Consider the following 14,663-nt stretch of genomic DNA (forward strand, 5'->3'; position numbering starts at 1 on the left):
AGGGATTTTTATCACGAATCTAACGATGTCTGAAAAATTGTAAAGTTTGCCAAAATAGGGAAGTTACAGCAATTGCAAACTCAAGTTGGTTTTTTTGAATTTTTGGGATATGAATTATGCAATTTTGATGCAATACACTGAAGATTTCAAGGAAATGGGAAAGAGTATTGCTTCGTCCAGCACCACTACGGAAAGAGATTTTCTTCACGAATTTAACGGTGTCCTCAGAATGTTGAAGCTCGCAAAACTAACGAAGTTACAGCAATTTCAAACTCACCTCGACTTTGTTAGCATTTTTCGGATATTAATTATGCGATTTTGAGCTTGTTTCTTGATGAAAAAACATAGGAGTTGCGCTAAACCGATTTTTTTGCCATAATCTTCAATACTCTATACTCAACTCGAAAATTTTTTTCGCATCAAAAATTGAAAATTTTCATAAGGGGTTAGCCTTTGCTAAAAAAATGCAAAAAAATAAAATGTGAAATTTCAAGTAATTCTGTTTATTTTACGAATCGTCTTCGAATTTCGAACTGCGGAATGCTAGAAAATATTCGAAATTCGAAAAAATGAAGGAGTTACAGCGTTGTTGGCCTTGAAAACGACTTTGAATTTTTACGCCCAAAATAAATTGGTTTTTGCTATTTTTTCCATAGCAACCTTTACAGTATCGCTTCATGTAGCACCTCTACGGAAAGGGATTTTTGTCACGAATCTAACGGTGTCTGAAAAATTGTAAAGTTTGCCAAAATAGGGAAGTTACAGCAATTGCAAACTCAAGTTGGTTTTTTTGAATTTTTGGGATATGAATTATGCAATTTTGATGCAATACACTGAAGATTTCAAGGAAATGGGAAAGAGTATTGCTTCGTCCAGCACCACTACGGAATTTAACGGTGTCCTCAGAATGTTGAAGCTCGCAAAACTAACGAAGTTACAGCAATTTCAAACTCACCTCGACTTTGTTAGCATTTTTCGGATATTAATTATGCGATTTTGAGCTTGTTTCTTGATGAAAAAACATAGGAGTTGCGCTAAACCGATTTTTTTGCCATAATCTTCAATACTCTATACTCAACTCGAAAATTTTTTTCGCATCAAAAATTGAAAATTTTCATAAGGGTTAGCCTTTGCTAAAAAAATGCAAAAAAAAATAAAATGTGAAATTTTAAGTAATTCTGTTTATTTTACGAATCGTCTTCGAATTTCGAACTGCGGAATGCTAGAAAATATTCGAAATTCAAAAAAAATGAAGGAGTTACAGCGTTGTTGGCCTTGAAAACGACTTTGAATTTTTACGCCCAAAATAAATTGGTTTTTGCTATTTTTTCCATAGCAACCTTTACAGTATCGCTTCATGTAGCACCTCTACGGAAAGGGATTTTTGTCACGAATCTAACGGTGTCTGAAAAATTGTAAAGTTTGCCAAAATAGGGAAGTTACAGCAATTGCAAACTCAAGTTGGTTTTTTTGAATTTTTGGGATATGAATTATGCAATTTTGATGCAATACACTGAAGATTTCAAGGAAATGGGAAAGAGTATTGCCTCGTCCAGCACCACTACGGAAAGAGATTTTCTTCACGAATTTAACGGTGTCCTCAGAATGTTGAAGCTCGCAAAACTAACGAAGTTACAGCAATTTCAAACTCACCTCGACTTTGTTAGCATTTTTCGGATATTAATTATGCGATTTTGAGCTTGTTTCTTGATGAAAAAACATAGGAGTTGCGCTAAACCGATTTTTTTGCCATAATCTTCAATACTCTATACTCAACTCGAAAATTTTTTTCGCATCAAAAATTGAAAATTTTCATAAGGGGTTAGCCTTTGCTAAAAAAATGCAAAAAAATAAAATGTGAAATTTCAAGTAATTCTGTTTATTTTACGAATCGTCTTCGAATTTCGAACTGCGGAATGCTAGAAAATATTCGAAATTCGAAAAAATGAAGGAGTTACAGCGTTGTTGGCCTTGAAAACGACTTTGAATTTTTACGCCCAAAATAAATTGGTTTTTGCTATTTTTTCCATAGCAACCTTTACAGTATCGCTTCATGTAGCACCTCTACGGAAAGGGATTTTTGTCACGAATCTAACGGTGTCTGAAAAATTGTAAAGTTTGCCAAAATAGGGAAGTTACAGCAATTGCAAACTCAAGTTGGTTTTTTTGAATTTTTGGGAAAGAGTATTGCTTCGTCCAGCACCACTACGGAATTTAACGGTGTCCTCAGAATGTTGAAGCTCGCAAAACTAACGAAGTTACAGCAATTTCAAACTCACCTCGACTTTGTTAGCATTTTTCGGATATTAATTATGCGATTTTGAGCTTGTTTCTTGATGAAAAAACATAGGAGTTGCGCTAAACCGATTTTTTTGCCATAATCTTCAATACTCTATACTCAACTCGAAAATTTTTTTCGCATCAAAAATTGAAAATTTTCATAAGGGGTTAGCCTTTGCTAAAAAAATGCAAAAAAATAAAATGTGAAATTTCAAGTAATTCTGTTTATTTTACGAATCCTCTTCGAATTTCGAACTGCGGAATGCTAGAAAATATTCGAAATTCGAAAAAATGAAGGAGTTACAGCGTTGTTGGCCTTGAAAACGACTTTGAATTTTTACGCCCAAAATAAATTGGTTTTTGCTATTTTTTCCATAGCAACCTTTACAGTATCGCTTCATGTAGCACCTCTACGGAAAGGGATTTTTGTCACGAATCTAACGGTATCTGAAAAATTGTAAAGTTTGCCAAAATAGGGAAGTTACAGCAATTGCAAACTCAAGTTGGTTTTTTTGAATTTTTGGGATATGAATTATGCAATTTTGATGCAATACACTGAAGATTTCAAGGAAATGGGAAAGAGTATTGCTTCGTCCAGCACCACTACGGAATTTAACGGTGTCCTCAGAATGTTGAAGCTCGCAAAACTAACGAAGTTACAGCAATTTCAAACTCACCTCGACTTTGTTAGCATTTTTCGGATATTAATTATGCGATTTTGAGCTTGTTTCTTGATGAAAAAACATAGGAGTTGCGCTAAACCGATTTTTTTGCCATAATCTTCAATACTCTATACTCAACTCGAAAATTTTTTTCGCATCAAAAATTGAAAATTTTCATAAGGGTTAGCCTTTGCTAAAAAAATGCAAAAAAAAATAAAATGTGAAATTTTAAGTAATTCTGTTTATTTTACGAATCGTCTTCGAATTTCGAACTGCGGAATGCTAGAAAATATTCGAAATTCAAAAAAAATGAAGGAGTTACAGCGTTGTTGGCCTTGAAAACGACTTTGAATTTTTACGCCCAAAATAAATTGGTTTTTGCTATTTTTTCCATAGCAACCTTTACAGTATCGCTTCATGTAGCACCTCTACGGAAAGGGATTTTTATCACGAATCTAACGATGTCTGAAAAATTGTAAAGTTTGCCAAAATAGGGAAGTTACAGCAATTGCAAACTCAAGTTGGTTTTTTTGAATTTTTGGGATATGAATTATGCAATTTTGATGCAATACACTGAAGATTTCAAGGAAATGGGAAAGAGTATTGCTTCGTCCAGCACCACTACGGAAAGAGATTTTCTTCACGAATTTAACGGTGTCCTCAGAATGTTGAAGCTCGCAAAACTAACGAAGTTACAGCAATTTCAAACTCACCTCGACTTTGTTAGCATTTTTCGGATATTAATTATGCGATTTTGAGCTTGTTTCTTGATGAAAAAACATAGGAGTTGCGCTAAACCGATTTTTTTGCCATAATCTTCAATACTCTATACTCAACTCGAAAATTTTTTTCGCATCAAAAATTGAAAATTTTCATAAGGGGTTAGCCTTTGCTAAAAAAATGCAAAAAAATAAAATGTGAAATTTCAAGTAATTCTGTTTATTTTACGAATCGTCTTCGAATTTCGAACTGCGGAATGCTAGAAAATATTCGAAATTCGAAAAAATGAAGGAGTTACAGCGTTGTTGGCCTTGAAAACGACTTTGAATTTTTACGCCCAAAATAAATTGGTTTTTGCTATTTTTTCCATAGCAACCTTTACAGTATCGCTTCATGTAGCACCTCTACGGAAAGGGATTTTTGTCACGAATCTAACGGTGTCTGAAAAATTGTAAAGTTTGCCAAAATAGGGAAGTTACAGCAATTGCAAACTCAAGTTGGTTTTTTTGAATTTTTGGGAAAGAGTATTGCTTCGTCCAGCACCACTACGGAATTTAACGGTGTCCTCAGAATGTTGAAGCTCGCAAAACTAACGAAGTTACAGCAATTTCAAACTCACCTCGACTTTGTTAGCATTTTTCGGATATTAATTATGCGATTTTGAGCTTGTTTCTTGATGAAAAAACATAGGAGTTGCGCTAAACCGATTTTTTTGCCATAATCTTCAATACTCTATACTCAACTCGAAAATTTTTTTCGCATCAAAAATTGAAAATTTTCATAAGGGGTTAGCCTTTGCTAAAAAAATGCAAAAAAATAAAATGTGAAATTTCAAGTAATTCTGTTTATTTTACGAATCGTCTTCGAATTTCGAACTGCGGAATGCTAGAAAATATTCGAAATTCGAAAAAATGAAGGAGTTACAGCGTTGTTGGCCTTGAAAACGACTTTGAATTTTTACGCCCAAAATAAATTGGTTTTTGCTATTTTTTCCATAGCAACCTTTACAGTATCGCTTCATGTAGCACCTCTACGGAAAGGGATTTTTGTCACGAATCTAACGGTGTCTGAAAAATTGTAAAGTTTGCCAAAATAGGGAAGTTACAGCAATTGCAAACTCAAGTTGGTTTTTTTGAATTTTTGGGATATGAATTATGCAATTTTGATGCAATACACTGAAGATTTCAAGGAAATGGGAAAGAGTATTGCTTCGTCCAGCACCACTACGGAAAGAGATTTTCTTCACGAATTTAACGGTGTCCTCAGAATGTTGAAGCTCGCAAAACTAACGAAGTTACAGCAATTTCAAACTCACCTCGACTTTGTTAGCATTTTTCGGATATTAATTATGCGATTTTGAGCTTGTTTCTTGATGAAAAAACATAGGAGTTGCGCTAAACCGATTTTTTTGCCATAATCTTCAATACTCTATACTCAACTCGAAAATTTTTTTCGCATCAAAAATTGAAAATTTTCATAAGGGGTTAGCCTTGCTAAAAAAATGCAAAAAAAATAAAATGTGAAATTGTAAGTAATTCTGTTTATTTTACGAATCCTCTTCGAATTTCGAACTGCGGAATGCTAGAAAATATTCGAAATTCGAAAAAATGAAGGAGTTACAGCGTTGTTGGCCTTGAAAACGACTTTGAATTTTTACGCCCAAAATAAATTGGTTTTTGCTTTTTTTTCCATAGCAACCTTTACAGTATCGCTTCATGTAGCACCTCTACGGAAAGGGATTTTTGTCACGAATCTAACGGTGTCTGAAAAATTGTAAAGTTTGCCAAAATAGGGCATAATATGAATTATGCAATTTTGATGCAATACACTGAAGATTTCAAGAAAATGGGAAAGAGTATTGCTTCGTCCAGCACCACTACGGAAAGAGATTTTCTTCACGAATTTAACGGTGTCCTCAGAATGTTGAAGCTCGCAAAACTAACGAAGTTACAGCAATTTCAAACTCACCTCGACTTTGTTAGCATTTTTCGGATATTAATTATGCGATTTTGAGCTTGTTTCTTGATGAAAAAACATCGCATAATTAATATCCGAAAAATGCTAACAAAGTCGAGGTGAGTTTGAAATTGCTGTAACTTCGTTAGTTTTGGGAGCTTCAACATTCTGAGGACACCGTTAAATTCGTGAAGAAAATCTCTTTCCGTAGTGGTGCTGGACGAAGCAATTCTCTTTCCCATTTCCTTGAAATCTTCAGTGTATTGCATCAAAATTGCATAATTCATATCCCAAAAATTTAAAAAAAACCAACTTGAGTTTGCAATTGCTGTAACTTCCCTATTTTGGCAAACTTTACAATTTTTCAGACACCGTTAGATTCGTGACAAAAATCCCTTTCCGTAGAGGTGCTACATGAAGCGATACTGTAAAGGTTGCTATGGAAAAAATAGCAAAAACCAATTTATTTTGGGCGTAAAAATTCAAAGTCGTTTTCAAGGCCAACAACGCTGTAACTCCTTCATTTTTTCGAATTTCGAATATTTTCTAGCATTCCGCAGTTCGAAATTCGAAGACGATTCGTAAAATAAACAGAATTACTTGAAATTTCACATTTTATTTTTTTGCATTTTTTTAGCAAAGGCTAACCCCTTATGAAAATTTTCAATTTTTGATGCGAAAAAAATTTTCGAGTTGAGTATAGAGTATTGAAGATTATGGCAAAAAAATCGGTTTAGCGCAACTCCTATGTTTTTTCATCAAGAAACAAGCTCAAAATCGCATAATTAATATCCGAAAAATGCTAACAAAGTCGAGGTGAGTTTGAAATTGCTGTAACTTCGTTAGTTTTGCGAGCTTCAACATTCTGAGGACACCGTTAAATTCGTGAAGAAAATCTCTTTCCGTAGTGGTGCTGGACGAAGCAATACTCTTTCCCATTTCCTTGAAATCTTCAGTGTATTGCATCAAAATTGCATAATTCATATCCCAAAAATTCAAAAAAACCAACTTGAGTTTGCAATTGCTGTAACTTCCCTATTTTGGCAAACTTTACAATTTTTCAGACACCGTTAGATTCGTGACTAAAATCCCTTTCCGTAGAGGTGCTATATGAAGCGATACTGTAAAGGTTGCTATGGAAAAAATAGCAAAAACCAATTTATTTTGGGCGTAAAAATTCAAAGTCGTTTTCAAGGCCAACAACGCTGTAACTCCTTCATTTTTTCGAATTTCGAATATTTTCTAGCATTCCGCAGTTCGAAATTCGAAGAGGATTCGTAAAATAAACAGAATTACTTAAAATTTCACATTTTATTTTTTTTGCATTTTTTTAGCAAAGGCTAACCCCTATGAAAATTTTCAATTTTTGATGCGAAAAAAATTTTCGAGTTGAGTATAGAGTATTGAAGATTATGGCAAAAAAATCGGTTTAGCGCAACTCCTATGTTTTTTCATCAAGAAACAAGCTCAAAATCGCATAATTAATATCCGAAAAATGCTAACAAAGTCGAGATGAGTTTGAAATTGCTGTAACTTCGTTAGTTTTGCGAGCTTCAACATTCTGAGGACACCGTTAAATTCGTGAAGAAAATCTCTTTCCGTAGTGGTGCTGGACGAAGCAATACTCTTTCCCATTTCCTTGAAATCTTCAGTGTATTGCATCAAAATTGCATAATTCATATCCCAAAAATTCAAAAAAACCAACTTGAGTTTGCAATTGCTGTAACTTCCCTATTTTGGCAAACTTTACAATTTTTCAGACACCGTTAGATTCGTGACAAAAATCCCTTTCCGTAGAGGTGCTACATGAAGCGATACTGTAAAGGTTGCTATGGAAAAAATAGCAAAAACCAATTTATTTTGGGCGTAAAAATTCAAAGTCGTTTTCAAGGCCAACAACGCTGTAACTCCTTCATTTTTTCGAATTTCGAATATTTTCTAGCATTCCGCAGTTCGAAATTCGAAGACGATTCGTAAAATAAACAGAATTACTTAAAATTTCACATTTTATTTTTTTTGCATTTTTTTAGCAAAGGCTAACTAACCCCTTATGAAAATTTTCAATTTTTGATGCGAAAAAAATTTTCGAGTTGAGTATAGAGTATTGAAGATTATGGCAAAAAAATCGGTTTAGCGCAAACTTTACAATTTTTCAGACACCGTTAGATTCGTGACAAAAATCCCTTTCCGTAGAGGTGCTACATGAAGCGATACTGTAAAGGTTGCTATGGAAAAAATAGCAAAAACCAATTTATTTTGGGCGTAAAAATTCAAAGTCGTTTTCAAGGCCAACAACGCTGTAACTCCTTCATTTTTTCGAATTTCGAATATTTTCTAGCATTCCGCAGTTCGAAATTCGAAGACGATTCGTAAAATAAACAGAATTACTTGAAATTTCACATTTTATTTTTTTGCATTTTTTTAGCAAAGGCTAACCCCTTATGAAAATTTTCAATTTTTGATGCGAAAAAAATTTTCGAGTTGAGTATAGAGTATTGAAGATTATGGCAAAAAAATCGGTTTAGCGCAACTCCTATGTTTTTTCATCAAGAAACAAGCTCAAAATCGCATAATTAATATCCGAAAAATGCTAACAAAGTCGAGGTGAGTTTGAAATTGCTGTAACTTCGTTAGTTTTGCGAGCTTCAACATTCTGAGGACACCGTTAAATTCGTGAAGAAAATCTCTTTCCGTAGTGGTGCTGGACGAAGCAATACTCTTTCCCATTTCCTTGAAATCTTCAGTGTATTGCATCAAAATTGCATAATTCATATCCCAAAAATTCAAAAAAACCAACTTGAGTTTGCAATTGCTGTAACTTCCCTATTTTGGCAAACTTTACAATTTTTCAGACACCGTTAGATTCGTGACTAAAATCCCTTTCCGTAGAGGTGCTATATGAAGCGATACTGTAAAGGTTGCTATGGAAAAAATAGCAAAAACCAATTTATTTTGGGCGTAAAAATTCAAAGTCGTTTTCAAGGCCAACAACGCTGTAACTCCTTCATTTTTTCGAATTTCGAATATTTTCTAGCATTCCGCAGTTCGAAATTCGAAGAGGATTCGTAAAATAAACAGAATTACTTAAAATTTCACATTTTATTTTTTTTGCATTTTTTTAGCAAAGGCTAACCCCTATGAAAATTTTCAATTTTTGATGCGAAAAAAATTTTCGAGTTGAGTATAGAGTATTGAAGATTATGGCAAAAAAATCGGTTTAGCGCAACTCCTATGTTTTTTCATCAAGAAACAAGCTCAAAATCGCATAATTAATATCCGAAAAATGCTAACAAAGTCGAGATGAGTTTGAAATTGCTGTAACTTCGTTAGTTTTGCGAGCTTCAACATTCTGAGGACACCGTTAAATTCGTGAAGAAAATCTCTTTCCGTAGTGGTGCTGGACGAAGCAATACTCTTTCCCATTTCCTTGAAATCTTCAGTGTATTGCATCAAAATTGCATAATTCATATCCCAAAAATTCAAAAAAACCAACTTGAGTTTGCAATTGCTGTAACTTCCCTATTTTGGCAAACTTTACAATTTTTCAGACACCGTTAGATTCGTGACAAAAATCCCTTTCCGTAGAGGTGCTACATGAAGCGATACTGTAAAGGTTGCTATGGAAAAAATAGCAAAAACCAATTTATTTTGGGCGTAAAAATTCAAAGTCGTTTTCAAGGCCAACAACGCTGTAACTCCTTCATTTTTTCGAATTTCGAATATTTTCTAGCATTCCGCAGTTCGAAATTCGAAGACGATTCGTAAAATAAACAGAATTACTTAAAATTTCACATTTTATTTTTTTTGCATTTTTTTAGCAAAGGCTAACTAACCCCTTATGAAAATTTTCAATTTTTGATGCGAAAAAAATTTTCGAGTTGAGTATAGAGTATTGAAGATTATGGCAAAAAAATCGGTTTAGCGCAACTCCTATGTTTTTTCATCAAGAAACAAGCTCAAAATCGCATAATTAATATCCGAAAAATGCTAACAAAGTCGAGGTGAGTTTGAAATTGCTGTAACTTCGTTAGTTTTGCGAGCTTCAACATTCTGAGGACACCGTTAAATTCGTGAAGAAAATCTCTTTCCGTAGTGGTGCTGGACGAAGCAATACTCTTTCCCATTTCCTTGAAATCGTCAGTGTATTGCATCAAAATTGCATAATTCATATCCCAAAAATTCAAAAAAACCAACTTGAGTTTGCAATTGCTGTAACTTCCCTATTTTGGCAAACTTTACAATTTTTCAGACATCGTTAGATTCGTGATAAAAATCCCTTTCCGTAGAGGTGCTACGTGAAGCGATACTGTAAAGGTTGCTATGGAAAAAATAGCAAAAACCAATTTATTTTGGGCGTAAAAATTCAAAGTCGTTTTCAATGCCAACAACGCTGTAACTCCTTCATTTTTTCGAATTTCGAATATTTTCTAGCATTCCGCAGTTCGAAATTCGAAGACGATTCGTAAAATAAACAGAATTACTTAAAATTTCACATTTTATTTTTTTTGCATTTTTTTAGCTTATGAAAATTTTCAATTTTTGATGCGAAAAAAATTTTCGAGTTGAGTATAGAGTATTGAAGATTATGACAAAAAAATCGGTTTAGCGCAACTCCTATGTTTTTTCATCAAGAAACAAGCTCAAAATCGCATAATTAATATCCGAAAAATGCTAACAAAGTCGAGGTGAGTTTGAAATTGCTGTAACTTCGTTAGTTTTGCGAGCTTCAACATTCTGAGGACACCGTTAAATTCGTGAAGAAAATCTCTTTCCGTAGTGGTGCTGGACGAAGCAATACTCTTTCCCATTTCCTTGAAATCTTCAGTGTATTGCATCAAAATTGCATAATTCATATCCCAAAAATTCAAAAAAACCAACTTGAGTTTGCAATTGCTGTAACTTCCCTATTTTGGCAAACTTTACAATTTTTCAGACACCGTTAGATTCGTGACAAAAATCCCTTTCCGTAGAGGTGCTACATGAAGCGATACTGTAAAGGTTGCTATGGAAAAAATAGCAAAAACCAATTTATTTTGGGCGTAAAAATTCAAAGTCGTTTTCAAGGCCAACAACGCTGTAACTCATTCATTTTTTCGAATTTCGAATATTTTCTAGCATTCCGCAGTTCGAAATTCGAAGACGATTCGTAAAATAAACAGAATTACTTAAAATTTCACATTTTATTTTTTTTGCATTTTTTTAGCTTATGAAAATTTTCAATTTTTGATGCGAAAAAAATTTTCGAGTTGAGTATAGAGTATTGAAGATTATGACAAAAAAATCGGTTTAGCGCAACTCCTATGTTTTTTCATCAAGAAACAAGCTCAAAATCGCATAATTAATATCCGAAAAATGCTAACAAAGTCGAGGTGAGTTTGAAATTGCTGTAACTTCGTTAGTTTTGCGAGCTTCAACATTCTGAGGACACCGTTAAATTCGTGAAGAAAATCTCTTTCCGTAGTGGTGCTGGACGAAGCAATACTCTTTCCCATTTCCTTGAAATCTTCAGTGTATTGCATCAAAATTGCATAATTCATATCCCAAAAATTCAAAAAAAAACCAACTTGAGTTTGCAATTGCTGTAACTTCCCTATATTGGCAAACTTTACAGTCACCGTTAGATTCGTGATAAAAATTCCTTTCCGTAGTTGTGCTACATGAAGCAATACTGTAAAGTTTTCTATGAAAAACATGGCAAAAAACAAACTTTTTTGGGCGTACAAATTCAAGGTCGTTTTCAAGGCCAACAGCGCTTTAACTCCTTAATTTTTTTGAATTTCGAAACTTTTTGAGCATTCCGCAGTTCGAAATTCGAAGACGATTCGGAAAGTAAACAGAATTACTTGAAATTTCACATTTTATTTTTTTTGGATTTTTTTAGCAAAGGCTAACCCCTTATAAAAATTGTAAATTTTTGATGCAAAAAATTTTTGGAGTTGAGTATACAACATTGACGATTATGGCAAAAAAATCGCTTTAGTGCAACTCCTAAGTTTTTTTTTTTCAAAAAACAACCTCAAAATCGCATAATCAATATCCAAAAAATCAAAGAAAATCAATGTGAGTTTGAAATTGCTGTATGATTTGAAGTTGTTGTTGCCAATAAAAGACTCAAGTTTAACTCAAAAACAATTTAAATCTATCTTTATTTAATATACAATTGTGCGACAATTAATTCGTTTAACATTTACTAAAGTCTACAACTGAAGACTGAACAACTAGCAAATGCTTTCATCTTCGTCTGGCAGCTGAAGGGTAGCCATCTTGTTTATTCTCAGAAGACGACAAGTTCGGAGTTGCCACATCCACCACCGCCAGTGACCGAGTCAGGATGTGCTTGAAATGACCCACTTTTGCGAGATGGACATGATTGTGTGCTTGAAGTTAGTTGTGGTAGTTCGTCTTCTTCCCAGATCTCGACGTTGCATCTTATGTTGGCTGTGGTTCTTGATGTTCTTTAACCGGTTAATCAGAATTATTGATGAAAGCAGGTTGCAGACGGTCGACGGATATGTTAACATTATTGCCCCTTATCATGATGGCACATATTCGATCTGAAATTCTTTGAACTATTTCGAATTGTCCAGTATAAGGTGGTTCAAGAGGTTCTCTAACAGCATCTGTGCATAGAAAACATGAGTAAAACCCTTAAGGTTCTTAATTATGAACATTTTACTCTTGTTGTGATGCGAGGCTGAAAGAAATTTATATGATCACGAAGTCTCTTTAAATTCTGATGATTCTGTAGAAATGTTTGATTGGCTGAAGAACTCCTAAGGTAACCGCATATGCCCGCAATATAGAAGATCAGCTGGCTAGGCTTGTAGATCTTCTTTAAAAGCCGTTCTCAAACCAAATACTATCGTAGAAAGAACTTAAACCCAAGATGTATTACTGTGGTAAATTAATGCAGCTTTTAAAGATCTGTGCCATCTTTCTATCATCCCGTTTGATTGGGAATGATAGGCTGTGGACTCGTTCATTTAGATCCAGTTAATTTAACAAGTGCTTTGAATAATCCAGATTCGTATTAGGTCCCTTGATCTGTTGTTATTACCCCAGGACAAACAAAACGTGAAATCCAATTTGACCAAAATACTGTTGCCACGGTTTGTGCTGACATGTCTTCCAAAGGCACTGCTACTGGTCAATGCGAAAAACTATCTATCATCGTAAGGAATATCTGTAACCTTGAACCAAAAGCATCACAACAATATCTAGGTGGATATCATTAAATCGATTATCGGGAACATCTATTTTGTTGGGTGTAGTCAGTCGATTATGTCTGGTAGTCTTGGATCTTTGGCACGAAAGACAGACGCAAGACCAATTCAAAATTTACTTCTTCATTCCTAGCCAAATGTATTTATCTTCTGATACCGTTGGATTTGTGACTAAAATTCCTTTCCGTAGAGGTGCATGCAGCACCTCTAGCTATATTGTAAAGGTTTCTATAGAAAACATTGCAAAAGCAAATTTTTGGGGGTTAAAAATTCAAAGTCGTTTTCAAGGCCAAAAACGCTGTAACTCCTTCATTTTTTCGAATTTCGAAAATTTGTAAGCATTCCGCAGTTCGAAATTCGAAGACGATTCGTAAAGTGAACTGAATTACTTGAAATTTCACATTTTATATTTTTTGGATTTTTTTAGCAAAGGCTAACCCCTTATGAAAATTTTCAATTTTTGATGCGAAAAAATTTTTCGAGTTGAGTATACAGTATTGAAGATTATGGCAAAAAAAAATCGGTTTAGCGCAACTCCTATGTTTTTTCTTCAAAAAACAAGCTCAAAATCGCATAATAAAGATCCAAAAAATGCTAAAAAAATCAACGTGAGTTAGAAATTGCTGTAATATCCTTTGTTTTGCGAACTTCAAAATTCTGAGCGCACCGTTGGATTCGTGAAGAAAATCTCTTTCCGTAATGGTGCTGGATGAAGCAATACTTTCTTCTATTTCCTTGAAAACTTTACGAGTATTGCTTCAAAATCGCATAATTGATATCCAAAAATTCAAAAAAAAAAAAACCAACGTGAGTTTGCAACTGCTGTAACTTCCTCTGTTTCGCGAACGTGGCAATATTTTATACACCGTTGGATTTGCTATGGAAAGCATAGCAAAACCCAATTTATTTTGGGCGAAAAAATTCAAAGTCGTTTTTAAGGCCAACAACGCTGCTACTCCTTAATTTTTTCGAATTTCGAATATTTTCTAGCATTCCGCAGTTCGAAATTCGAAGACGATTCGTAAAATAAACAGAATTACTTGAAATTTCACATTTTATTTTTTTTTTTGAAATTTTTTAGCAAAGGCTAACCCCTTATGAAAATTTTAAATTTTTGATGCGAAATTTTTTTTTTCGGTTTAGTGCAACTCCTATGTTTTTTGTTCAAGGAACAAGCATTATCAAATCCGAAAAAGGCAAAAAATCAAGGTGAGTTTGAAATTGCTGTGACATCCTTAGTTTTGCAAACTTCATACTCAGTTGAATTCTTGAAGAAAATCTCACTCCGTAGTCGTGCTGGGTGAAGCAATAGTGTTAAGTTTTCCATGAGAAACATCACATAAACCAACTTTTTTGTGCGTAAATTTCAAAGTCGTTTTAAAGACTTAAAACGCTGTAACTTCTTAATTTTTTCGAATTTCGAAAATTTTCAAGTATTCCGCTGTTTGAAATTCGAAGACGATTCGAAGAATGAACAGAATTACTTAAAATTTCATATTTTATTTTTTTTTTCTTTTCATTGTTTTAGCAAAAATGAAAATTTTCAATTTTTGATGCGAAAATATTTTTCGAGCTAAGTATACAGTATTGAAGTTTATGGCAAAAAATTAGGTTTAGTGCAGCTTCTACTTTATTTCTGCAAAAAACTAGCTCAAAATCGCGTAATTGATATCTGAAAAATGCATAAAAAAACTAGATTAGTTTGAAATTGCTGTAACTCGTTAGTTTTGCGAACTTCAACATTTTGAAGACACCATTGGATTCGTGAAGAAAATCTCTTTCCGTAATGGTGCTGGACGAAGCAACACTCTTTCCCATTTCC

This window comes from Stomoxys calcitrans, chromosome 2, assembly GCF_963082655.1.
Source record: "Stomoxys calcitrans chromosome 2, idStoCalc2.1, whole genome shotgun sequence".
Taxonomy (NCBI): domain Eukaryota; kingdom Metazoa; phylum Arthropoda; class Insecta; order Diptera; family Muscidae; genus Stomoxys; species Stomoxys calcitrans.